This window comes from Geotrypetes seraphini, chromosome 14 (genome assembly GCF_902459505.1).
Source record: "Geotrypetes seraphini chromosome 14, aGeoSer1.1, whole genome shotgun sequence".
Classification (NCBI taxonomy): Eukaryota; Metazoa; Chordata; class Amphibia; order Gymnophiona; family Dermophiidae; genus Geotrypetes; species Geotrypetes seraphini.
The window spans coordinates 41,143,233-41,168,653 of record NC_047097.1 but is presented as its reverse complement, the minus strand read 5'-3'; the positions used below and the strand labels follow the sequence as shown (position 1 = coordinate 41,168,653).

The 25,421-nt window shown below is 45.3% G+C and overlaps 1 protein-coding gene across 1 annotated transcript in view; it reads left to right on the top strand.

The window, feature by feature from the left end:
• Positions 1-25,421, top strand: part of TJP1 (tight junction protein 1) — a 355,098-nt gene that overhangs the window by 62,421 nt on the left and 267,256 nt on the right. Inside the window, 3 exon segments of the mRNA XM_033920501.1 lie at positions 9,713-9,781; positions 16,485-16,605; positions 24,433-24,489. The gene's annotated coding sequence lies outside the window, so the exon portion shown is untranslated.

Below are 25,421 nucleotides of genomic sequence, written 5' to 3'. Positions count from 1 at the left end.
TGTGTGAAATATGTATATTATATTTGTAAATGCTAATAAAAGAAGGTTTCCTGCCCCGAACAGCTGAGTGGAAGGAGGCTGCTTTGAGGCTTCCCCTACCTCTCAGCTGAAGAACATAAGAAGCGCCATCTCCGGAACAGACCCTAGGTCCATCAAGTTCGGCGATCCGCACACACGGTGGCCCCGACAGGTGTACCCTGGCATAGTTTTAGTCCCCATATCGATCTAAGCTTCTCGTAAAGAGAAGTGCATCTAGCTTACCCTTACCCTTGTCACTTCATGCCACTCATAAGGAGATGTACATCTATCTTACCCTTAAATCCTAGAACAGTGGATTCCGCAATTACCTCTCCTGGGAGCTTCCCCTGACGGCTCTGTGCATGTGTGAGTCGATCTCACAGCGATCAATTGGACAGGAGAGACAAGGATTACTACAAACCTCCCGTATGAATTGTTTGAATGCAAAATTTTTTAATGCATCAATAACTCTTTTAGAATCGGCCAAAAATCGGATCAAAGCAGACCCATGCAGGCTTACTGATCCTATTTAGTGCATCTGGCCCAAAGTCTGAACAAGCAGGCAAGGCAGTTTACAAAAAAAAAATAGTAGCATGTGTCAGCTTGAAATCTTGGAGACCACTGCTTTGGTAATCAATAACTCAGATGTTCAGGGAGTCTAAAATGGGGCAGAACAAGATAGGGTGTGGTGAGCTAAATTAAAATTCTTGGGATGGCAACACATTCAGCCCTGTGTCAACAGCAAAATGGACAATGGGGGAATTTCTGAACACAGCTCCCCTTCCCCCCCCCCAGTAGCTCTGTTACTCATTGTTATATACATATTGAACATACTACAGGAAGTTATGTGCAGAAATCAGAATAATGTACCAAAATACTACATCATATTAAAACTATATTTGCAGAATTCTGAAAATATATGCAGGTACTTTAACAGAGAACTGGCTGGGAGCTATTTCCCCAGTTCTGCATCTTCCTGTTTGCCTTGTTAACAATTGTTGTTCAAAAGTACCAACGGAAATCCTGTGGTTACTGGCAATTATAATATGATTTGTCTACTCATGTTTTTATTAAATTGTCAAATGACCAATAGGTTTCAAATCTATTGCCCTTTAGTTAACTGTTGTGTTACCAAATATAACTGGATTACGTATTATCTGTTCCTAATGGTTAGAGCAGTGGTCTAAGAAGCAGGGAAGCCAGAGTTGAAATTCAGCTGCTGCCCCTTGAAAGCTTGGATGAGTCATTTAACCCTCTATTGCCTCACATACAAACTGATTGTACCGTATATACCATATGTACCATATATATACTCTTGGTTTGAAGGCGTCCTTGTACATGGTGAGCGTGTTGTCGGGGCAGCGGCTGACTTAGGAGAGGAGGTGAAGTCGCACATGCTCATTCAGGATGGCGGCCAGTTTAGATGGGAGCCGGGAGAGCGCTGACGGACAGCAGAGGCATCGCCGAAGCAGGAGGGCAGCCGCATGGGGACCTGGAGGCAAGGAAGGCACCACTTTTGAATCACTGTGAAGCACCCGCAGGCAGGTATTCACCCCTGGGCCACCATTGCAAACTTCAGTTGTGGAACGAATCTTCTGAGTTTGCATTAAAGCCTATGGGGAACTTTGCTTTGCAAAACGAGCATTTTGGATTACGAGCATGATCCTGGAACGAATTATGCTCGTAAACCAAGGTACCACTGTATACTCTTCAAGAAATTCCTGAAAACAGCCCTAACTTCAAACTTACCATCCTTCCCCACTCCCTCTTCCCGCCACACAGAAACTACATAACCTACTCTTTACCTCTCTAGAAAGGACAAATGTTCTTCCATTGTAACCCTCCATTTTTTATCTCTTTTGTAATCCTACTTGAACCACAAGGTAATGGTGGAATAGAAATATCTAATGTAATGTATATATTCAAATATAAACCAAGATTTTTGGGCCCGATTTGCATGCCTGTCACCTTCATTATATGCGAATCTCTCTCATGCATATTCATTAGGGTTATTCCAAAAACCCAACTGGCTGATGGTCCTCCAAGACAGGGTTGGTAACCACTGGTCTACACTATTAGCTTTCAAGTACTAGATGACCAAGGTAAATTGAAACCCTTTGCAAATTTGCAACAAGAGTACAAATTGGAATCTTGTGATTTCTTTAGCTACATACAGCTCTCCCATTATATAGCCTCTCTGCCCCCTGATGACTTATCTCAGGATGTCAACAAACTCCTTATGGAACACTACTAGTTGGATGTCCAGTTGCTGGTGCCCTTGAAATGCTACCATAACACTTTACTAAGTATGACTTCCGATCGGCTGTGTACTGCGGCAGGGCAGGTAGGGAAAAGGCAGTGGCGTACCAAGGGGGGGCGAGGAGGGTGGTCCGCTCCGGGTGCAGCACAGCCGGCCAGGTCCCCCTTACCTTTGTGGCGCTTCCCCCGACCGACCGACAACAGGCTCGGTCCGACAAACCTCCCTGCCCTGTAGCCGCGAATCTAAATTACTTTCTTACAGCAGCTTCAATACTCCAGCTGCTGTAAGAAGGTAATTTAGATTTGCGGCTACAGGGCATGGAGGTTTGTCGGACCAGGCCTGTTCTGTTGTCAGTCAGGTGGGGAAGCACCACAAAGGTAAGGGGCAGGGAGGGAGAAAGGGAGGAAAGGTGGAGAGGAAAAGACGCTTAAGGTAAAACTGAGGGGGGAGAAGGCTGCTGAAAGCACTGGGGAAGACAAAGGGGTGGAGAAGGACGCTGAAAGGACATGGGGAAAATGGGGGGAAGAAGGACGCTGAAAGGACATGGGGAGAAGGGCGCTGAAAGGACATGGGGAAGATGCTGGCAGGGAAGAAGACAGATGCCAGACTATGGGGGGAGCGGAGGGAAGAAGATAGGTGCCAGACCAATTTGGAAGGAGGGAGAAAGGGAGAGGCACAGTAACAGAGCAAATGGAAGACGCAGAGAGAAGAGAGACAGTGGATGCAAGGAATTGAATGAGAACATGGTGAAAGCAGAAACCAGGCAACAAAGTTAGGAAAAAAATTCTATTTCTTTTTTTTTTTTTTTTTTTTGCTTTAGGATAAAGTAGTATATTAGTTGTGTTGATAAAAATTTATAAACATTAGAGGCTCTGGTAGAAACTCATTTACAAAGTATGTATTCTTCCCAATTAATATTTCCAAATTAATAAAATCTTTTTGCTTACACTTCCTCCTTCCCATTTGCAATTTCTCCATTTGCGGTTTCATATAATCTCGATTTTTTTTCTGGGGAGGGGGAAAATAAAAAAAGCTGTCTTAATTTTAAAATAACCCATATTTTTTCCTCCCTGCCACCTTCCCGGCCTTTCCTGGTAGTCTAGAGGGCTTTCGGGGCAGGAGCGATCTTCCTACGCTCCTGCCCCTTGCAGATCGCCATGAGGAAATAGCTGCTGTGAGTTCCCGTAGTCTCTTGAATCCATGGAGGGTGCCTTCCCCTATAATAGCCTCTGGAAGAGCGTTCCAGTTTTCCACCACTCTCTGGGCGAAGAAGAACTTCCTTATGTTTGCATGGGATCTATCCCCTTTTAACTTTAGAGAGTGCCCTCTCGTTCTCCCTGCCTTGGAGAGGGTGAATAACCTGTCTATCTACTAAGTCTATTCCCTTCAGTATCTTGAATGTTTCAATCATGTTCCCTCTCAGTCTCCTCTTTTCAAGGGAGAAGAGGCCCAGTTTCTCTAATCTCTCACTATATGGCAACTCCTCCAGCCCCTTAACCATTTTAGTCGCTTTTCTCTCTTGTACCCAATCTTTCTTTGATGAGAATTTATGATTTAAATATAAGCATTACTTTCTTGTGTAAACATGTTATGTTGAAGGGTCATTGGCATTTCATTGTGAATGTTCAGTGGAACTATATTGATCTGAAAACTCATAACCAAGCTTTGCCAGCCACAAGTACTCGTCTCGTACAATGCTCAGCGTTTGACAAACTTACTGTGCACTTTTGCAAGATGACAGTCAAAACAAACTACTTACTGCGTGCAAGCCCAAACACATAATCATGTGATTCACAAGGATGTACGCATAGCTGTAATAGTATGTCTGATACATGCAGCTTTTCTGAACATGTTCTGACTTGCAACTATCACAGCACAGTGGCTGTATGAACAAGTCTGGCTTTAAGGTTCATCATGACCTTATAACACCATATATGACTTCATTATTTGACAAAGCTTGTCACTGGTGTGTTGCTTTCCATCTATTCTTTCTGTGCAGCATCTGCTTCTGTCCCCAGTTAACTAGGCTATGCCTGTGTGGATTTTGGAAACTTACTCTGCACTTGCTGGCATGTACAACTTGCTTTGCTCTATTTTCATTGTGTTCTCACACTATATTTTTCACCTTTTAATCTGTATATTTAGGTGACTCTTATCTTATGGAGACTAATAATAAGCTAGAGCCCTGCAGTATTGGAATCTCTGATGGTTTCTGGCACTCTTGACACCCCTGAGGTAGATAGTTCTGAGTTCCTCCTCGAGGGCCGCAATCCAGTCGGGTTTTCAGGATTTCCCCAATGAATATGCATGAGATCTATTAGCATACAATGAAAACAGTGCATGCAAATAGATCTCATGCATATTCATTAGGGAAATCCTGAAAACCCGACTGGATTGCGGCCCTTGAGGAGGGACTTTGACACCCCCGATCTTCTTGAAGCTTATTTCTGATTTCTCTTTGCCTGACCAAGAATTAATTAAAAGACACTCTGGACTTTCTACTTTGTCCATGGAATCTACTATCTGTACTCATCATGAAGCCTGGATTCTGACGAAGTTTGAATTTCTACAGAAAAACTGCTGTAATCCATTCAGAAAACAGAATCATAGCAATATCGAAGGTCTGCGCCCAATTGGTCTTCCTGCAGCTGATCATTTAAAAGCTATCGCAAAGCACAAGTTTAAACCAGGCCAAAACCTTTGCCCAAGATGCAGGCAAGACTTGCGTGTCAAACTGCAAGATCCAAGTAGCCCTAAGTCTGATTCTGACAGTGATAACCCTACCAATGCTTCTGAAAACCTCAATGCCAGCTTTTCACCACTAGGAATCTCTCCTTTAAAGATTCAACAGATTAGCAAGCAAAATTCCTTAAGTTATGCTAAATGTAAACTATCTGAAGCCCATAATGCAATTGCACACCAAATTGCAGTTATTGGTGACTTAACTCCAGCTGATATCAAAGCAAAACCAGAAAGTGGCCAATGTAAAAGGTGTTCTGACTATGACCTTCTATTGACTGAAACTGAAGCAGAAGTTGGAATACAAATTCTCACTCTTGCTCCACATAGCTGGACTATTCAGAAAACTGCTTTGGAATTTGGCGTTTCAACAAGAATGGTTAAAAAGGCCAGGAAGCTGAAACAGCAGGGTGGCATTCTTGCTGTTCCAGCAGATTACACAGAAAGTCCTGGATTTTTATGAAGACGATGAAATCTGTAGAATATGCCCAGGCAAAAAAGATTGTCTCTGTTAGGATCAGTGGTGAAAAAGTGCAAAAGCAGAAAAGATTGCTATTATGCATTCTGAAGGAACGGTATACTACCTATCGCAGTCAGCATGGACCTGAAATTGGGTTCTCCAAGTTCTGTGAGCTTCGGCCAAAGTGGTGTGTCACAGTCAGTTCATCAGGGGCTCATTCAGTCTGTGTTTGCACAATCCATCAGAATGTGAAACTTATGCTTTCAGCAATTGCAGTTCTAGATGACTACAAGGTGCCATCTTGGTGGGTGTGCCGGCACCTCTCTGCCTCCCCACGCCACACTTACAGCCTTCCTCGCCCCACGTACCTCTTTAAATCTTCCCAGTGCGAGCAACTACTCTGGTTTACTGCTTGCACCAGCCTGGCTCCTTCTGAAATCACTTCCGGGTCACAGGGCCAGAAAGTGACATCGGAGGGAAAGGCAGTATTGGTGTAAGCAGCAGGCCAGAGAATCTGCTCATGCTGGTGAAGATTTAAAGAGGTACGGGGTAGAGTGTGAGTGTGGCATGAGGTGTAGAGGAGAACTTGGGGGGCACAACTGCCCCAGGTGCCTCCTGCCCTTGCTACACCACTGGGTGGCATGACATCCAGGTAACAATGTCAGGTAGGCAGGCTGAGACTTAGGCTTGAATATCTGTGGCGATTTCAGGTGTAGAGGTAATTCTGTGAGTTGTCGGTATAGAGGTGATATTGAAAGCCATGGGAGGAGATAAGATCACCAAGGGAAAAAGTATAGATGGGGTGGGGGGGGGAAGTGGTTGCTAGACAAAGCCCTGAGGTATACTAACCAATAGCAGGATGGCATCTGAGGAGGATCCACCAGAGCATACTCCAAAAAGTGTGATGGTAAAGGTATAAGTTAGCTTTCCCTTCCTTTAAGAGAATTAAATCTGCTGGGAAGCTCAGTCAATCTTTTGTTTTCAAGTTTGTAGAGATCTGGAATGAACTACCTGACTCCATTAGGCTTTTAGGCCAACTGCAATTATTTTGTAAATAATTGAAAATTTTGTTGTTCTTGTAATTTTTAAATGGTTTAACTACAGCCTCAATGAAATGATAATATTATAGTTATTTTTCTTATAATTTTCTTATGTACTTTAGTTTTTAATTAGTTCTTCCTTCTCTTATGTTTTCTGCTATGTACTCTAGTCTTAATTATATGTGAACCAAGTCCAGCTCCACTGGGAGATGACCCAATATATAAACCAAAGATTAGATTAGATTAGGAAGAAAACAATGAGATAACAGAGCCCTGAAACCCCAGCAAGGAATAGATGGTGATCTCCCTGTCAAAAAGCTGCAGATAGATAAGAGGATGAGGATGGAGTACAAACAAGCCTTTGGATTTGACCAGGAGCAGGCAATTGGAGACTTTTTAGTAAAGGGCAGTTCTGTGGAATGAAGAGAGTGTAAACCCAATTGAAGGGGTCAAGGATAGCTCGAGATGAGAGAAAATCAAGACAATGGTGGTGAATAGTACATTCAAGTAGTTTGGATAAGAAAGGAAGGAAGGAGATGGGGTGATAGTTGGAATGGCAGGTAAGGTCCAGCTAGGGGTTTTTGAGGAGCAGCATGATGACAGTATGTTTGAAGGGATCAGGCACAGTCGCGGTGGAGAGTGATAGGTTGAGGATATGGCACAGAGAGGGATTGACAGTAGGAGAGATAGTGATAAGTATATGGTTGGGATTGAGGCAGACCCAGTTTCACAAAGCTAAGTATTGCCTTTGCAGTAACTCTTAAAAAATGACCATTATATAACTTATTGAACCACTTGCACTTTATAAGCGTGATGAAACGTTATAAAATAACATATTCACACATTACTATGTTCCTATGAGGGACGGCTACCACACGTATATCTGGTGTGGCATTCTGAGGAACTTGTGTGTTGAATTTCTCCAATTCAGGTGGTAACTTGATGTTTACTGGGATTTCAGGATTGTCTTTTGTGTGCACATTTAGACTTTTGAGTGGTATAAATGCTGGCACACAAATGCAGGCATTCTATAACATTGCACCTAATATCTGTGAACAACACTGCCCTATCCCACCTCATGTCCACACTCCCTTTGGAATTATGTGCAATAAAATTTATGAACACATGTTATAATGCATGGGGCAGACCACATGTAATTACTGCTAATTAAGTGTTTCCTAATTACTGCTAATTAAGTAATTACTACTAATTGATTACTTCCTAATTACTGCTAATTAAGTGCTTATTAAATCCAATAATGTTAATACTTAATTGACTAATTAGTTTACATGCATATCTGGAATCTAAGGGTATGTGTTGCATTTAGTCATGCTTGTTTACGCTTTCTGTTGACATGACATAAGTGGGCATACCTAAATGTAGATACCTAGATGCCAATTTAAGCTAGTATTCAATAGTGCCTAACTTGTACTCAATTATAGAATTGCCTCCCTTTTTTGGGTGTGTGTGTTTTTTTTTTTTTTAATCTGCTTTTTTGCCAGCATATTCTTTTTATATGGATAACATTTTATATTTATTCTTAAAGGCCCTTTTACTAAAGTTTCAGTAAGGTGGGGGTTTCTTTGCGTTAATTGTGTTTAGGCACAAACCCAAACCTAGTATTCAGTATCTGCCCTGTATCTACCGTATGGGCACAGTGTTATATACAGTTTTGGCTCACTCTAAAAAGAGAAGTCACTGCTGTCACTACACCCCATTCCAATGTAACTTGCCCTGTCTGATTCCACTTCCTGTCAACAAACTTTGCCCCTCTTAGAACCCTGCCCTCTCTCTAACTCCCCTCCCAGAATATACCTGGGGTTCACTATTGGTAGTCCAGTTGGCCTTAGTGGGCCTAACCAGAGACGAGTTGGTATCCAAAATGGTACCAATGCCCTCTAGTAGTGGTTCATGTACTACCCTTAGGGGGACATTTCATATAAGCAGATTTTCTCATTTCATATAAGGAGATTATTAGTAGGGCAGCCCTGTCATCATTTTGGATCCCAACATAGATCTGGGTGAAAGTGGACCATCACTGGTGGCCCCCCCATAGGTCTTGATGAAATGGGGTCAGGGCTGCTTCTTGGGGAAGGTTCAAGATTGCAGACAGGGGTGCTGGGTCTTTGATGTCTGAGGGGGCAGAAGGGGTTTATGATGTCTGGATCCGGGCACTACCATGGTAGTTTCTCTAGGCTGGTTATGCTACCAGATTGTTGATAGTGTGGCTGCACTTACTGCCAGCTTTTAAGGTTGCATTAAGTGTAGTCTTTCTCTTGGCAGTCTAGTTAGTGCTCAGTGTGTTAGCTGTCACTTCACCACACTTGATCACACTTGTCCACTGCCTATTTCTGCGTTAAGCAGTTGGCACAGAGGTTTTTTTTGTTGTTTTTTTTTACTGTGGTGGCTGTTGTAAGGTGTTAGATGTTAGCATGGGTCAGCACTTAACATTTAGGACTAAATTCTATAAATGGCATCCAAATTTGGGTGCTGATTTAAAAGAAAAGTTAGCAGTAAGTGCTATTCTATAAACAGTGCTCAGAGTTGGACGCCACTTTTATAAAAGCGTTTTGGCACTGGGATCTGTGCCCAACTATAGGCATGAGGATGTACCAACTGAAACCTGGTGTAAATTCTCACATCTAAATTAGGTCGAAAACTCCCTAATTCCATAGCACTACATGCAGATTCCAGGATACATCCATGGCTGTGCCCCTTCTGATCTATGTGTAAAACTTACTTGTGGATCCAGCACCTAAAGATGTGCTTGCAAATTTAAATTAATACTGATTAGTGCCCAGTTATCTGCTGATTGGCTCATTTGTCATTTATATTTTGTGAGCAAATGGGTGCATATGCAATTTTGAGCACCATATAAGAATAAGGGTGTTGACATGCAGTAAAAACAGCACTAGCTATTTAATATAGCTTAGTTAAAGGGCCCCTTATCATATCTTACCAACCAGTACGGATGGTTGATCTTACAGCTGCTCACTCTATTGTGCTAGTCACCTTCATCTTGTTTCTGGTTGTTAAGGAAAAGTGGAGGGTTTAAGGGCTCTTTGCACTCTGCCCCTACAGGGTAGGTACAGTTTCATATTTTAAATTGATGTTTTTGTTTAAGTTTCATTTATGCAAGGTTTTGTTAATCTCATAATGGTTAGGTTCAGCTTCAACTGTTTTTTTATTTTTTAGGTGTTAAGTATATTACACCCTTGAGTCCAGGTGCCTTTTTGTGATGGTGGAGTCTCCACCTTTGCCTTGGTAAGCTTTCTGGGTATATTTTCCTTCCCGTTTTTTTGTTTATTACTCTTTTTGTTTTATCTTTTGTATTCTTAGATATGTACCGTATTTATTGCTCCATAAAATGCACCTGACCATAAGATGCACCTACCTCTAGAGGAAGAAAAACCAAGAAAAAAGATTCTGAACCAAATGGTGTGCCCTGTACCCTGTCCCCCCTCTGGTGGTCTTAGTAGTAGGCTGGGACAGGGTGTACAGGGCACAACTAGGGGTGGGCACATCTAGGGACAGCCAGCCTGCTAGCTCCCAAACCCCCAGTCAGTGCCAAGCCAGCTCCAAGGCAACCAGCCAACCTGCCCCCAAGGCAGCCAGCCCCTAGCCAACTCCAAGCCAGCCAGCCAGCCCCCAGTCAACCTGGCTAGCCAGTCAGCCCAAAGGCAACCAGCCAATCCACCCCAGGCCAGCCAGCCAGCCAGCACCTAGTCAACTCATCCAGCCAGCCAACCCCAAGCCAGCCAGCCAGCCCAAAGGCAACCAGCCAACCCACCCCAAGCCAGCCTGCCAGCCCCCAGTCAACCCGGCCAGCCCACCCAAAGGCAGGCAGGCAGCCCCCCCCGGTACCTTTTTTTATCATCCCAGCTGTCCAACGCGCTTTCTGCACTCCTGCCTGGATCCGCTGCTCTCCTCCAGCAGCATCAGCGGTACAGTAGTGCAGGAGGCAGGCTCACGCTTTTTGCGTGCCTGCTTGGTCCCTCCCTGCACTATGAATGGCTGCCTGTCAGTTCTCGCGGACCAGAACTGACAGGCAGCCATTCAGAGTGCAGGGAGGGACCAAGCAGACATGCAAAAAGCGCACGCTTGCCTCCTGTACCGCTGATGCTGCCGGAAGAGAGCAGCGGAACCCAGGCAGGAGTGCGGAAAGCACGCTGGACCACCGGGATGATAAAAGGAGGTACAGATTTTATTTGGGGGGGGGGGGGGATGATTATATTCGCTCTTTAAGACGCACCCTTATTTTCACCCCCTTTTTGGGGTGGAAAAAGTGCGTCTTATGGAGCGAAAAATACGGTAGGTTTGCCTTTCTTCATCCCTTTACAGGTTCAGGAAAATTTTGTTGGTTTTTAATCTTTTTTTATTTTACAAAAATTATAATGGATTTTATATTCACATACCCCTGATGCAGGCATTTGTCAAAACATGCCCATTCTGATATTATTTTAAATCTATCAGACAGAATAACATATTTAGATTTTTATTTTCTATTGTAATAATGTTTTATTGTATTCTTTGTGCTTCTATCACTTTATTGCTGCTGTTCTAATTGGATTCTCTGTAACTGTTATAGCATTCCAGATGAAAACCATTGTTGTTCTTGAAAAATAGAGAAATTATAAAGTATAGCAAAAGCATATGAATAAGCAGAAACCAAAAAAAAAAAAATCTTAAGAATAAAATTTATTAAAAGGGTAATTCTATAATGTGGTGCTTAGAGATAGGTGCCTCCTTAGGCACTGCATTATAAAATAGTGTTACTGTATGGCTCCATACCTTTGATGCATTAAAGTGCTATAGTGCTTATCTGCAAGGGGACATCCATATGGGTGGGCCATAGGCATGTCTCCTAGTTTATAGTGAACTATGAACTAGTTTACTATGAATGTCACTTGGCATACCTAGACTGAGACAAAACAGCGGAGAGGATGAAATCAATAAGCTCTACAGATGTCCAGAACAAGAGGAACTTTATTGGTGTAAAATAGCAACTCTCAATGTTAAAAAATTATTCAACATGACTTGTGTTTCAAACCTGGGCCTGCCTCAGGAGCCTTAATTCACAAAGAATAATAAAAATCAATGAATACATAATAAAGAAATATATAATAATGCATAAAAACATAAGTGGTAAAATATAATAATCTATATATATAAAATTGGAGGTATGTATGTGTGTATGTACACCTGCACACGTGGGCGGAGCTACAAACAGTAAATCAGATTTCACCCATTCATGTCAGTGGAAAAAATGTAAAAAGCTGCCATTCTCACAGTAATTCAAAAACGGCTTGACCGATTTGAACGAACCTTGGTATGCAGATCCCTCACTACCTGGGGTGATATGTTCTGGGGGTCTCGCGGCCCACCTGCACACGTGGGCGGAGCTACAAACATAAATTCAGATTTCACCCATTCATGTCAATGTAAAAAATGTAAAAAGCTGCCATTCTCAGTTATTCAAAAATGGCTTGACCGATTTGAACGAAACTTGGTATGCAGATCCCTCACTACCTGGGGTGATATGTTCTGGGGGTCTCGCGGCCCACCTGCACACGTGGGCGGAGCTACAAATAGTAAATCAGATTTCACCCATTCATGTCAATGGAAAAAATGTAAAAAGCTGCCATTCTCACTGTAATTCAAAAACGGCTTGACCGGTTTGAACGAAACTTGGTATGCAGATCCCTCACTACCTGGGGTGATATGTTCTGGGGGTCTTCGCGTCCCACCTGCACACGTGGGCGGAGCTACAAACAGAAAATCAGATTTCACCCATTCATGTCAATGGAAAAAATGTAAAAAGCTGCCATTCTCACAGTAATTCAAAAACGGCTTTACCGATTTGAACGTAACTTGGTATGCAGATCCCTCACTACCTGGGGTGATATGTTCTGGGGGTCTCGTGGCCCACCTGCACACGTGGGCGGAGCTACAAACAGAAAATCAGATTTCACCCATTCATGTCAATGCAAAAAATGTAAATAGCTGCCTTTCTCCCTGTAATTCAAAAACGGCTTGACCGATTTGAACGACACTTGGTATGCAGATCCCTCACTACCTGGGGTGATATGTTCTGGGGGTCTCGTGGCCCACCTGCACACGTGGGCGGAGCTACAAACAGAAAATCAGATTTCACCCATTCATGTCAATGGAAATAATGTAAAAAGCTGCCATTCTCACAGTAATTCAAAAACGGCTTGACCGATTTGAACGAAACTTGGTATGCAGATCCCTCACTACCTGGGGTGATATGTTCTGGGGGTCTCGCGGCCCACCTGCACACGTGGGCGGAGCTACAAACAGAAAATCAGATTTCACCCATTCATGTCAATGGAAAAAATGTAAAAAGCTGCCATTCTCACAGTAATTCAAAAACGGCTTGACCGATTTGAACGAACCTTGGTATGCAGATCCCTCACTACGTGGGGTGATATGTTCTGGGGGTCTCGCGGCCCACCTGCACACGTAGGCGGAGCTACAAACATAAATTCAGATTTCACCCATTCATGTCAATGTAAAAAATGTAAAAAGCTGCCATTCTCAGTTATTCAAAAACGGCTTGACCGATTTGAACGAAACTTGGTATGCAGATCCCTCACTACCTGGGGTGATATGTTCTGGGGGTCTCGCGGCCCACCTGCACACGTGGGCGGAGCTACAAACAGTAAATCAGATTTCACCCATTCATGTCAATGGAAAAAATGTAAAAAGCTGCCATTCTCACTGTAATTCAAAAACGGCTTGACCGGTTTGAACGAAACTTGGTATGCAGATCCCTCACTACCTGGGGTGATATGTTCTGGGGGTCTCGCGTCCCACCTGCACACGTGGGCGGAGCTACAAACAGAAAATCAGATTTCACCCATTCATGTCAATGGAAAAAATGTAAAAAGCTGCCATTCTCACAGTAATTCAAAAACGGCTTTACCGATTTGAACGTAACTTGGTATGCAGATCCCTCACTACCTGGGGTGATATGTTCTGGGGGTCTCGCGGCCCACCTGCACACGTGGGCGGAGCTACAAACAGAAAATCAGATTTCACCCATTCATGTCAATGGAAAAAATGTAAATAGCTGCCTTTCTCCCTGTAATTCAAAAACGGCTTGACCGATTTGAACGAAACTTGGTATGCAGATCCCTCACTACCTGGGGTGATATGTTCTGGGGGTCTCGCGGCCCACCTGCACACGTGGGCGGAGCTACAAACAGAAAATCAGATTTCACCCATTCATGTCAATGGAAAATATGTAAAAAGCTGCCATTCTCACAGTAATTCAAAAATGGCTTGACCGATTTGAACGAAACTTGGTATGCAGATCCCTCACTACCTGGGGTGATATGTTCTGGGGGTCTCGCGGCCCACAACTCTATGTTGCTTGCTCAAGGGTGGGTTCACCCAAGAATTTATATGTTCTTGCTCCAGGAGGTGAAACTAAAATTGTTGTTTATAATCACGTTTTGCGTTAGTTGTGTTGTATTCATTTTGTCAAATATTTCACATTATAATTTGAATATTGTACTTTTTATTAAGCTGTAAAAAAATACTTTCATTCACCACTATAAAGTATCTTTATTTGAATCCATTTACAGTGTTATTGCTATAATTAAATACCCGTGCAACGCCGGGGCATCAACTAGTATAAAATATATTTGTTTTCACTGGACACTTGCTCTTAATTTTTAGCACATTATGACAGTTATTTCAGCTTCTTAGTTTTCCCTTACAGCACTATTGGTCACAGTTTAGGATTCAGATGCCGGTGGTATTTTATATATCAATTATATATAAAAATTTCTTTGCTTCATAAAACGTGGCAGTGTTCATCATTTATGCACTTTTGTTTTCACTTATCAGTTGTCATTTGATTTTTTAGTTTTTAATAGAACTTGCACTGTGTAGTTTTAGGTTATATGGGTTCTTCACGTACTTTTAGCATGCATTTTTTTGTCTTCTATTTGAATTATGGTATCTCTATTCTTTGGACATTACCCTCCTCTTTAAATGATTCCTTAGCATTCACTCTACATGGATGATGATCTCTATCCTAGGTTACATAGGTTTTATTAATTTATCAAGCCTCGTTAGGGTAAAAGCATCAGAGCCTTTACTGTAGCGGCTGGTGATAAAAAAACAAAACCCTCTAACAGTGCTTAATAAAAGGGGGATTAGTGTGGAGACTGATATTTATTCTTTATATATGATGAATTTTTGCATTCATTTTTGTATATTTATCAATTTATTATGTGTCATTCATTTTTTTTGTTAATTTACCAGCGATGTGTTGCATTGCATGTTTCCTCATTTGTAGATTGGTTACTTAACTGCTTGATCTTTGAGATATTGGAATGACTTCATCAAATGTTGGTATGACTTAATTGGTGTACATTCACTTCCCTTATATTTTCTTACATCTCTTTAGTTCCATTTTCCACTATTTGTCTTTTATACATCTGTGATACAAAATAATTGTGTAATCCCCAATATATCTTGTTTAGATTGATATGTTTAATGTAATGATTCGTATACTATATAGAAGACACATTTTTAGCTACAGTACTTCATTGATCCAACACCTTTTACAAAGCCATTCTAACGGCTGCTTCTGCAGTAATCACTCCGACATCCATAGGAAATTAATGAACATTGGCGTGTTTGCTGCGCAGCTTAGTAAAAGAAACCCTTTATTTTTTTCTTTATTTTATATATATATATATATATATATATATATATATATATATATATAATTTTTTTTTTTTTTTTTTTTTTTTTTTTAGTATTCTTTAATTTAGACCCCTGAGGCAGACAGACCCATAGGGCTGAAACACAATTTGTATCGAGTCGTTTTTCAACACTAAGTCGCTATTTTGTACCAATAAAGTTCCTTTTATTGTGAGCATCTATAGAGCGTATTGACTCTTCGTCCTCTCCACTGTTTTGTCATTGTCTGCTGGTTTGTGGAACATTTGTTCTTCTCTTTCTTTTCTTCTGCTACTTGGCACACCTAGGCATGCCAACTTTTGCCATATGGCATAAGAGGTTAAGCCAGTGCCAAAATTATGATAGTATTCTATAACGGAATCTGTGCACAAAATGCCATTATAGAATTGTTGCTAAGTGCATGGCTTTGGGGCATCTAAATTGAAATGTCAATTTTATAGAATTCCCCAGTGTCTTCTGCTTTTGTTTAGAATGAACTCTTTGAGTTCAAGGGTGTTTTAGTCCGTCCTTGTTGGTCTTGTACTGTTGTTCAGGTTCCTAAAAAAAGAGTTGGTAGCTCAAGAAAGCTCATGATTGATATGAGAACAGAATGAGGCATGAAGGTGTGAATGGGTATGGCAGGAGGGTAAATAAAGAGGCCAAGCAGATTCGCAGAAGGTGAAGAAGGGAGAAGGCTTAAGTCGGTAGGGGGAGGACAGAATACAGAATGGTAGAGTGAAGAGCAGGCAAGTGGCCAGACATAAGAACAGGATCCAGGAATGGAAATCCCGCTGGTTCATATCCCTGCTATAATTTCTTCTGATCTTGAGCATTTATCCCACTATGCCTAGGTACAACTTTGATGGTGAGCCCTCCAGGAACAAAAAAATCTATATTGTATCAGAATATAATTTGCCTTGAGCTACTATTGAAAAAGGTGTGAGCCAAATTCAGATTAATAAATCAAATATATATGAATAAGTGGAAGAATGCATTGGGTGCCTGCATTTCACTGCAGAGAAGGACCTGCTAATATGGAAGACAATATCACTGATAGACATCTTGCATCAGCAGAATGTGCAGTATTGCTTTCAAAATTCCATTTTATGATTAGCTTTTGAAGGTAACCCCTTCTTCCTTAGATCAGAAATAAGTATATATTCATAAAATATATCAAGTTAGTCCAATAAGAAAGGTATCGCCTTATTTCCTTTGTTTTTGTTTTATTTCTATATATTACCTTGAAAAGTGGACTAACATGGCCACCACACCATTTCACTCAGGATATCATTCAGTAAGTTCAGAAGATGATGACCAATATTTGAAGAGGCTCACCATCTACTCTAGAGATGCTACTGCTGCAGGGCCTGGTATGCAAACGTTTTCTGCATAAAACTGTGCTGGATGGTATTGGGCACTGAAATACTTTCAGGGACTACAGTTGATATATCCTTCCCATACTACATATTATCCCAGGACAAGCAGGCATGATATTCTCACATGTGGGTGACGTCATCTACGGAGCCCCAGCGCGGACAGCTTTTCAAGCAAACTTGCTAGAAGTTTCAAGTTTGCACACTGCACCACGCATGTGCTAGCCTTCTTGCCACTAGAGGGCGCATCCCCACCTCGTGGTCCTCAGTTCTTTTTCATCCGCGGAGCCAGAAGCCCTGTGGAGAATTTGTGCTAATTGTGCCTTCTGCCGCCGCGGCTGTGTAGGGTTTTTCGCACGGTCGCTGCGTTTTTTCGTCTTTTTCTTGCTTTATTTCTTTCTTTTTCAAAAAAAAAAAAAAAAAAAATCTTTCGTATCCGTTACTACCGGGGGCTCCCGGTAGCCGTGGCCGAGGAACCTCGCTTGTTCCCGGCTCTCTTGTGGGCCCATGTCCCGGCCCGTAACGGGCTTTAAAAAGTGCGGGCGCTGTGAAAGACTCCTTTCGATTACTGACCCGCACGGGTGCTGTTTGCGGTGTTTGGGGCCCCAACACCCGACGGCATCCTGCGATAAGTGTGCCACTTTTCAGAAGCGGGCACTTAAACGCCGCAAGGCCCGCATGGCGGAACTTTTCTCTGTAGAGTCCCCGCCGGGGAAGGCCTCGAGTTCGGCCTCGGCCCCGGCCTTGACCTCGGCCTCGACATCGGCCTCGACCTCAGCTTCGGGACCGTCGGCTTCGCCTCGGGCCTCGGTGCCTTCGAAGCAGCTGGCCCTCTTCCAAGGCCTCGGGTAAGTCTCCGCCTTCCCTCCTCAGCTCCATCCAAGAAGCATCCTCGGGCTCGTCGGCGGGTGGGTCCGCCTCAGTGAAGCCCAAGTTGCCAGCGTCCGCTGCCCCGAGGGAATACTCGAGACCGAGGTCGCCCTCTGAGGAGCAGCGGCAGGTCTTGCCGCAGGGGATGTCAATCCCCGTGTTCCAGGAATTGCTCCGGGCGTTAATCGCCTCGGAGCTCACCGGGGCCATTGACCAGCTGCACCAGGCTTCGGCCTCGGCAGCTTCGGCCTCGGAGGCTTCGGCCCCGGTGGCCCCCGCAGTTGGCGACCTCGGTCTCGGTACCGGGGCCTCGGCTCCCGAGGCGCCCACGGCCTCGACCTCGGTAGTTCCCTCGGACCCGGCTTCGCGAGATCCGCCGGAGCGTAGTGTGCGCCCGAAGGACAAGGGGCGCCGAGTACGAAGACTTTCGTCTTCGTCCTCGGGGTCCTCGAGGGGTTCATCTCCCTCGGGCAGGTCTCGAGCGAGGCGCAGGCCGAGGAAGGCTAAGCGGTCTCGGACCTCGCCTCGGCGGCGTGGTCGCTCGTCACCGGCCGGGGGCGGTGCCTTGCAGGTACGGGACTTGCGTGTCGATAACCCCATTTTGTTCCGGTCTCCGGCCAGGGAGAGCTCTCGGGCTTCCTCGCCCGGGCCGAAGGGTCGGGCCTCGGTGCCTCGGACCCCGGGGGGATCCCCGAGGGGTTCCTCCAGGCGCACCCGGTCTCCGACTCCGTCGAGGTCGCAGGACTGTGCCTCGTTGGGGTCGGGGTCGGGTAGGGAGCCCAGATACTCCAACCAGGCCTCTCCCTTCGGCTCTGCCGGGAAGTCTCGGTCTCCCTCTCCTCCTGCTAAACCCTCATCCTTTACGAGGTTTGTGCAGGATATGGCTGCGGCTTTGGGTGTTGACTTGTCTGAAGGGTCCACTTACACCAAGGAGTTTTTGGAGGAGCAGGATCTTCCTGCCCCCCCCAGGGAGTCGCCGCGCCTTCCAATTAACAAGGTCCTCTGTCAGACCTTTCTGAGGAATCTTGAGGCTCCATTGACGGTCGCTGTGGTCCCCGCCAAAATGGAGTCTAAGTATCGCACCCTTCCCATCAAGGGGTTTGAGAAGGGCCAACTTTCCCATACTTCGCTCCTGGTGGAATCGGCGGTCAAGAAATCTCAGCCTTCCCGGGTCTCGGCGACGGTCCCGCCTAGTAGGGAGGGCCGGACCCTTGACAAATTTGGGCGCCGTCTCTATGCGAACTCTCTGATGGCTACCAGGGTCCTGAACTATGCCTTCTCGTACTCTTCCTTCCTCCGTACGATGGTGAAGGACCTCCCCTCCTTTCGTGAGGTGATGCCTGAGTCGCATAGGGACCGGTTCGCCACCTTTAGTTCCAACCTGACCCAGCTGCGCCTATATTTATTCCACGCGGTTTATGATGCATTTGAACTCGCCTCGAGGGTGTCCGCCTGTGCAGTGGCCATGCGCCGGCTGGCGTGGCTTCGTACCCTCGAAATGGAGTCCAATTTGCAGGAACGCCTGGCTAATTTGCCTTGCGTTGGGGTGGAATTGTTTGATGACACTTTGGATGCGGCGACGGAGCGACTTTCCAAACAGGAACGCTCCCTGGCCTCTCTGGTGAAGCCGAAGCCTAAGGCTCCTGCCCAGCATCCCTTCAGACAGCCTCCGAGGAGATACCCCCAGAAGTCCACACCGGCCTTCTCCAGACCGCCCCCTCGAAGACAGCCCCAGCAGAGTAGAGGCGGCCCCTCTAAACCTGCCGCGCAGGGGGCCGCCAAGGCCGCGCCGTCCTTTTGACGGGATAGGCGGTTGGGGGCGGGCCCTCACCGCAATATCGAGCCACCCCCTCCCCATCGGGGGTCGGCTGACGGCCTTTGCCGGGGCCTGGTCGGTGATCACGTCGGACGCCTGGGTGCTCGGGATAATCTCAGACGGCTATTCGCTGAACTTCTCCTGTCCGCCTCCGGACTTGCCCCCCGGGGCTTGCCCTCCCAATCGGAACCAGCTGGCCCTTCTCCTGGAGGAAGCCAGGGCCTTGTTGAGCCTCAGGGCGGTCGAGGTGGTGCCTCGCGATCAGATGGGCCTGGGGTTTTACTCCCGTTACTTTTTGGTCCCAAAAAAGACCGGGGACTTGCGCCCCATTTTGGACCTCCGGAAGCTCAACAAGTTCCTGGTCCGGGAGAAGTTCCGTATGTTATCGCTCCCGGTTCTCTATCCTCTTTTGGAGGAGGGGGATTGGATGTGCTCCCTGGACTTGAAGGAAGCTTACACCCATGTTCCGGTGCATCCCGCTTGCCGCAGGTTCTTGCGTTTTCAGGTCGGGGATTTGCACCTGCAGTATCGGGTTCTTCCCTTCGGGCTGGCATCTTCCCCTCGGGTATTCACCAAGTGTATGGTGGTGGTGGCGGCGGCCCTGCGCTCGCGGGGTCTACAGGTCTTTCCCTATCTGGACGATTGGCTGATCAAAGCCCCGTCCAGGGAGGGGGTTATCTTAGCGACCCGACAGACTATCAGTCTTTTTACAGGACCTGGGGTTCGAAGTGAACTTCCCCAAGTCCCAATTGCGTCCGGCGCAGTCTCTCCAGTTCATTGGAGCCGTGCTGGACACGGTTCGCCTTCGCGCTTTTCTCCCCCCGCCCCGGCGGGAGACTCTGCTTCGGTGGAGTCGTCATTGTCGAGGGCAATCGCAGGTGTCGGCCCAGCACATGATGGTTTTGCTGGGTCACATGGCGTCGACGGTTCACGTCACGCCGTTCGCTCGCTTGCACCTGAGAATCGCGCAATGGACTCTGGCGTCGCAGTGGCGCCAGGATCGCGATCCGGTGTCTTCCCGGATATCAGTAACTCCTTGTTTACGTCGATCGTTCCGTTGGTGGACCGACTCTTCCACTTTGTCAGGGGGTTTGCTGTTTCGCGTTCCTCCTCACACCAAGGTCTTGACGACGGACTCTTCCGAGTACGCGTGGGGAGCGCACCTGGACGGTCTGAGGACGCAGGGTCTGTGGTCGGTCGAGGACCGTCGGTGCCACATCAATGTGCTGGAGCTTCGCGCCATTTTTCTGGCTGCGCGAGCTTTTGTCCACCTGCTGCACGACCAGGTAGTACTCGTGCGGACGGACAATCAGGTAGCGATGTACTATGTCAACAAACAGGGGGGTACGGGCTCTTGGCCTCTATGCCGAGAGGCTCTCCGTCTTTGGGACTGGGCAATTTCCCAGAATATATTCCTGCGGGCGGTCTACATTCAGGGAGAGCAGAACCAGCTGGCAGACAAACTCAGTCGTCTTCTCCAGCCGCACGAATGGTCTCTGAACTCCCGAGTACTTCGCGAGGTTTTCGACCGCTGGGGAACTCCTCAAGTGGATCTGTTTGCCTCTCCGGAGAATCGCAAGTTACCCCTCTATTGCTCTCGGATCTACACTCCGGATCGTCTCGAAGCGGATGCCTTCCTCCTCGAATGGGAGGGGAGGTCCTTTATGCGTTTCCGCCGTTCCCTCTGATTTTGAGAACGCTGGTTCATCTCAGATCGACCGGAGCCTCCATGATCCTCATTGCACCTCGGTGGCCAAGGCAGCCCTGGTTCTCCCTACTTCTTCAACTCAGTACCAGGGAACCTCTGCTTCTACCGGTGTTTCCCTCTCTGCTGTCTCAGAGTCGGGGTTCGCTGTTGCATCCCAATCTTCAGTCTTTACATCTGACTGCTTGGTTTCTCTCCCTCTGACTTCGTTTCCGGTCTCTCGGGCCGTGAGGGACGTTTTGGAGGCCTCGCGTAAGGTCTCGACTCGGCTTTGCTATACTCAGAAATGGACCAGGTTTACATCCTGGTGTTCTTTGAATAGTCTGCGACCAGATTCGGTGCCTGTGGCTTCGATTCTGGAATATCTTTTGCATTTGTCTGAGTCTGGCCTGAAAACGACTTCCATTCGGGTGCATCTCAGTGCCATTGCAGCATTCCATCGGCATCTTGAGGGTCGTTCTCTCTCTCTTCATCCTCTGGTGACACGTTTCATGAAGGGGCTAGTGAATATCCATCCTCCTCTGAAACCTCCTCCGGTGGTGTGGGATCTTAATGTGGTCTTGGCTCAGCTTATGAAGCCTCCCTTTGAACCCATCGACAAGTCGCATCTTAAGTTTCTTACTTGGAAAGTAGTCTTTTTGATTGCACTCACATCTGCTCGTCGAATCAGTGAGTTACAGTCCTTGGTTGCGGATCCTCCTTTCACGGTCTTTCATCATGATAAGGTGGTTCTTCGCACCCATCCCAAATTTTTACCTAAGGTTGTGTCTGATTTCCACCTCAATCAGTCTATTGTCCTTCCGGTGTTTTTTCCGAAGCCCCATTCTCATCCTGGTGAGGCGGCGCTTCATACCCTTGACTGTAAGAGGGCGTTGGCCTTTTATCTCCAACGCTCCAAGTCTTATCGGAAGGTTCCTCAATTATTTTTGTCCTTTGATCCTAATCGTTTGGGACACCCGGTTTCAAAGCGCACCTTGTCCAACTGGTTAGCTGCTTGCATTTCTTTTTGCTACGCTCAGGCTGGTCTCCCGCTTGCGGGTCGCGTTACGGGTCATAAAGTTCGGGCGATGGCAGCTTCTGTGGCTTTCCTCCGATCTACACCTATGGAGGACATTTGTAAAGCTGCCACTTGGTCTTCGGTTCATACGTTCACCTCCCACTACTGTCTGGATACTTTGTCCAGAAGCGACGGCCGGTTTGGCCAGTCGGTGTTACGTAATTTGTTTTCATAATTGCCATCCTCCCACCTGCCCTTTTTTGGTTGGCTTGGAGGTCACCCACATGTGAGAATATCATGCCTGCTTGTCCTGGGATAAAGCACAGTTACTTACCGTAACAGGTGTTATCCAGGGACAGCAGGCATATATTCTCACAACCCGCCCACCTCCCCGGGGATGGCTTTCTTTGCTATGTTATGGAACTGAGGACCACGAGGTGGGGATGCGCCCTCTAGTGGCAAGAAGGCTAGCACATGCGTGGTGCAGTGTGCAAACTTGAAACTTCTAGCAAGTTTGCTTGAAAAGCTGTCCGCGCTGGGGCTCCGTAGATGACGTCACCCACATGTGAGAATATATGCCTGCTGTCCCTGGATAACACCTGTTACGGTAAGTAACTGTGCTTTATAGATGTATAAGGTGTTAATGCAAATACTTGAACATTAATGATATTTTTTTCCCTACAGGTGAGCACAAAACTCAGCTGGTATGATTACCACAAGTTGTGACTTAAAGAATCGCAGCTAATTGTAAAGAATCCCAGACTGTTCGTTTGAAATCGAAGGATTCAATTTCAAGAGGAGCTAATGGTATTGCTTCTTCATTCTCTTTGAAGTAGAGGAGAAGAGAATGAAGAAACTGCAGATGCCTTAAAATTTCTCCAAACAAAAGAATTCCTTAAAGAGGATCCAAAATATAATACTGCACAAGACTCCTTAGAATACAAACAGATGGAGGATACTGAATAGACCCTCCCCAGGCCTACTGTATGAAGCCCTGGTGGTCTCTTTGGGGGCAGGAATGAACCCACTCATTCTTGCCACATGTGCTGCTGCAATGGAAATGGCTCCAAGACTTCCCGTTACAGTCTTGGCAGCCATTTCCATTGGAGCTGATACAGGGTGGGATTGAGTGAGGTTTGTACCTGCCCCTGAATAGACCATTAGATAGGGGAGGGACTACCGGTGTCAGTCAGGGGGAGGGGAAGTTTGGTTTCAGATGAAAATGCATAGGCATTTTCAGCTGAAACCCAAATCGAAATTTGGTCAGCCTCTACTTCCACTGGAACCCAAGGCCCTAAGGGCATTCTGTCACCATACTACCCTCCAAGGCAACACCCAGAAAACTTACAAAGAATAATTCTATAACTAGGCATATGCTGTTACTCATACCTTGTTTGTATAAGTGCACAGATTAGCACATTTATGTGCATAATTGCACCATGTACTACCATAATTACTCTAATATAAACTAAGCTTTTTGAGCCTAAAATGGGGGTCTTGGTTTATATTCAACGCCCCCCTCCCGGACCTGTTGCAGGCTTCAACTGGGCCTGCTGTAAGACCTGGTGGATTCCTCCCGCCTCCTCTCCTGGCCAACTCTAACAACTCTCACCTCCCTGATTACCAAAAAATGTACCTTTAAAATCCCTGTTGATCCAGCGGTGAATCCAGCGATCTATGAGCTTTGGAGAAGTGTCTGAGCATTTAGCGCTCTGGGCTGCGGTAGAAATCTCTACCATGGCTTAGTAAAAAAGGGTGGTGGTAAATAAATGAACTGGATACAGATGTCTGGAAACTGCTTTTTGTAAAGTGTAAAATAATGATGTAATATATATATATATATATATATATATATACAGATGTCATATAACTGCTATAGAATTTTGAGAAGCTTCTGCAGAATCTGCCCTTGGGATGCTAGAAATTTGGGACTGTGATACTTCCCAATTCATAAATTTTAATTACAGTATGTTTATTTTAAGTTTTTGTACTTTACCTTTTGAGGCTTAGAAGGCATAGGATACCTACTCGTCTTTGATAGAAAGATGTCTATGGATATCCCTGTTCATTTGTATGTCTAAAAAAGCTTAGCTTATAAAGGCATTTGAATAGTTTAGGAGAAACAGGAATGTCACAGGATGTTTTATCAGGAAATGAATTCCTTCTGACTAGATTAATTATAGTAAGGTTATATTGCTTTAGTCCAATTTTCCAACCCACTTGATTGCGGAAGAAAGTTATGTATGTATGGTTTCCTGTCTTTAAACATAACCTTTGTCCCTGAACCTAGTGCAGTTGTGACAAGCCTATTAACATGAGATTGTGCATATAACTTTGCTATTCTTGTCATAAAGTCTTGGTTTTCATTTGTATTTAAAGAATTCTCTTAATATAAAATACGTATTCATATGGGGTTTTTTTTCCTTATTTTATTAGAACACAGCAATGGAGGAAACAGCAATATGGGAACAACACACAGTGACTCTTCACAGGGTGAGTTACTATAACACTGAATTCAGCATGCATAACTCAGGATACTGGCAGCTTTAAAAAACAATAGAGAAAGGCCAGATGTCAGGAAGCAAAAGAGAAGGAAATTGGTTCTGTCATTTTCCTTTGTTAAAATTAGAATTGCTGTAAATTCTTGATGTCTTATAGTGGTAGCTTTTGTTAGGCTTTCTCTGAGAAAGTCATACTTTTTCTGTAATAAATACTCATGTATGCTTTTCTCCATAGAAATGTTGAATAGTTGGCTCCTATATAGATAGGGTTTTCAAAAGTGAGTCTAGTGCGGCTTTGTTTAAGTTAGTAGGGTTTGTAGAATTTGCAAGTAGTAAAATAGCACATTTGGAGAAAAATGTTGTCTTATGTGAGTTTTAGTAGATGTTTTCTGTGCTTATAATCATCAGTCTTTTGTGCATCTTGAGGGTTAAATTTTATACCCAAAATATGATCCTACTTTGAGACATTGTTCTGAAGCATTTAATATAACTCAGTATGCACACTTCCCCCTCCCTATTCGCGGTTTCATTGTTCGCGGTTTTGATTTCACGGTTTTTCCCCAGGCCTCCTCCCCCTCCCCGAGAGACGCTCGTTGGCAGCCCACATTTTAAAAAATGGCCCCGTGAACTTGGATCAGGGCAAGGAGGGAGGTGGAGGAGGTGAGCAGCTGCCCCAGGAGCACGGACCATACCTGGTGGTCTAGCGGTGACGCGGGGCAGGAGCGATCTTCCTACATTCTTGCCCTGTGCAGAGCCATGCTATGAGTTCCTATGGTCTCATGAGACTACAACAGGGAGTTCCTGTTGTAGTCTTGTGAGACCAAGGGAACTTGCAGCACGGCTCTGCACAGAGCAAACCAAAGTAATATCAATAAGATCCAACATCATCAGTAAAATTATTTCTCCACAATGTTCCGTAAATTC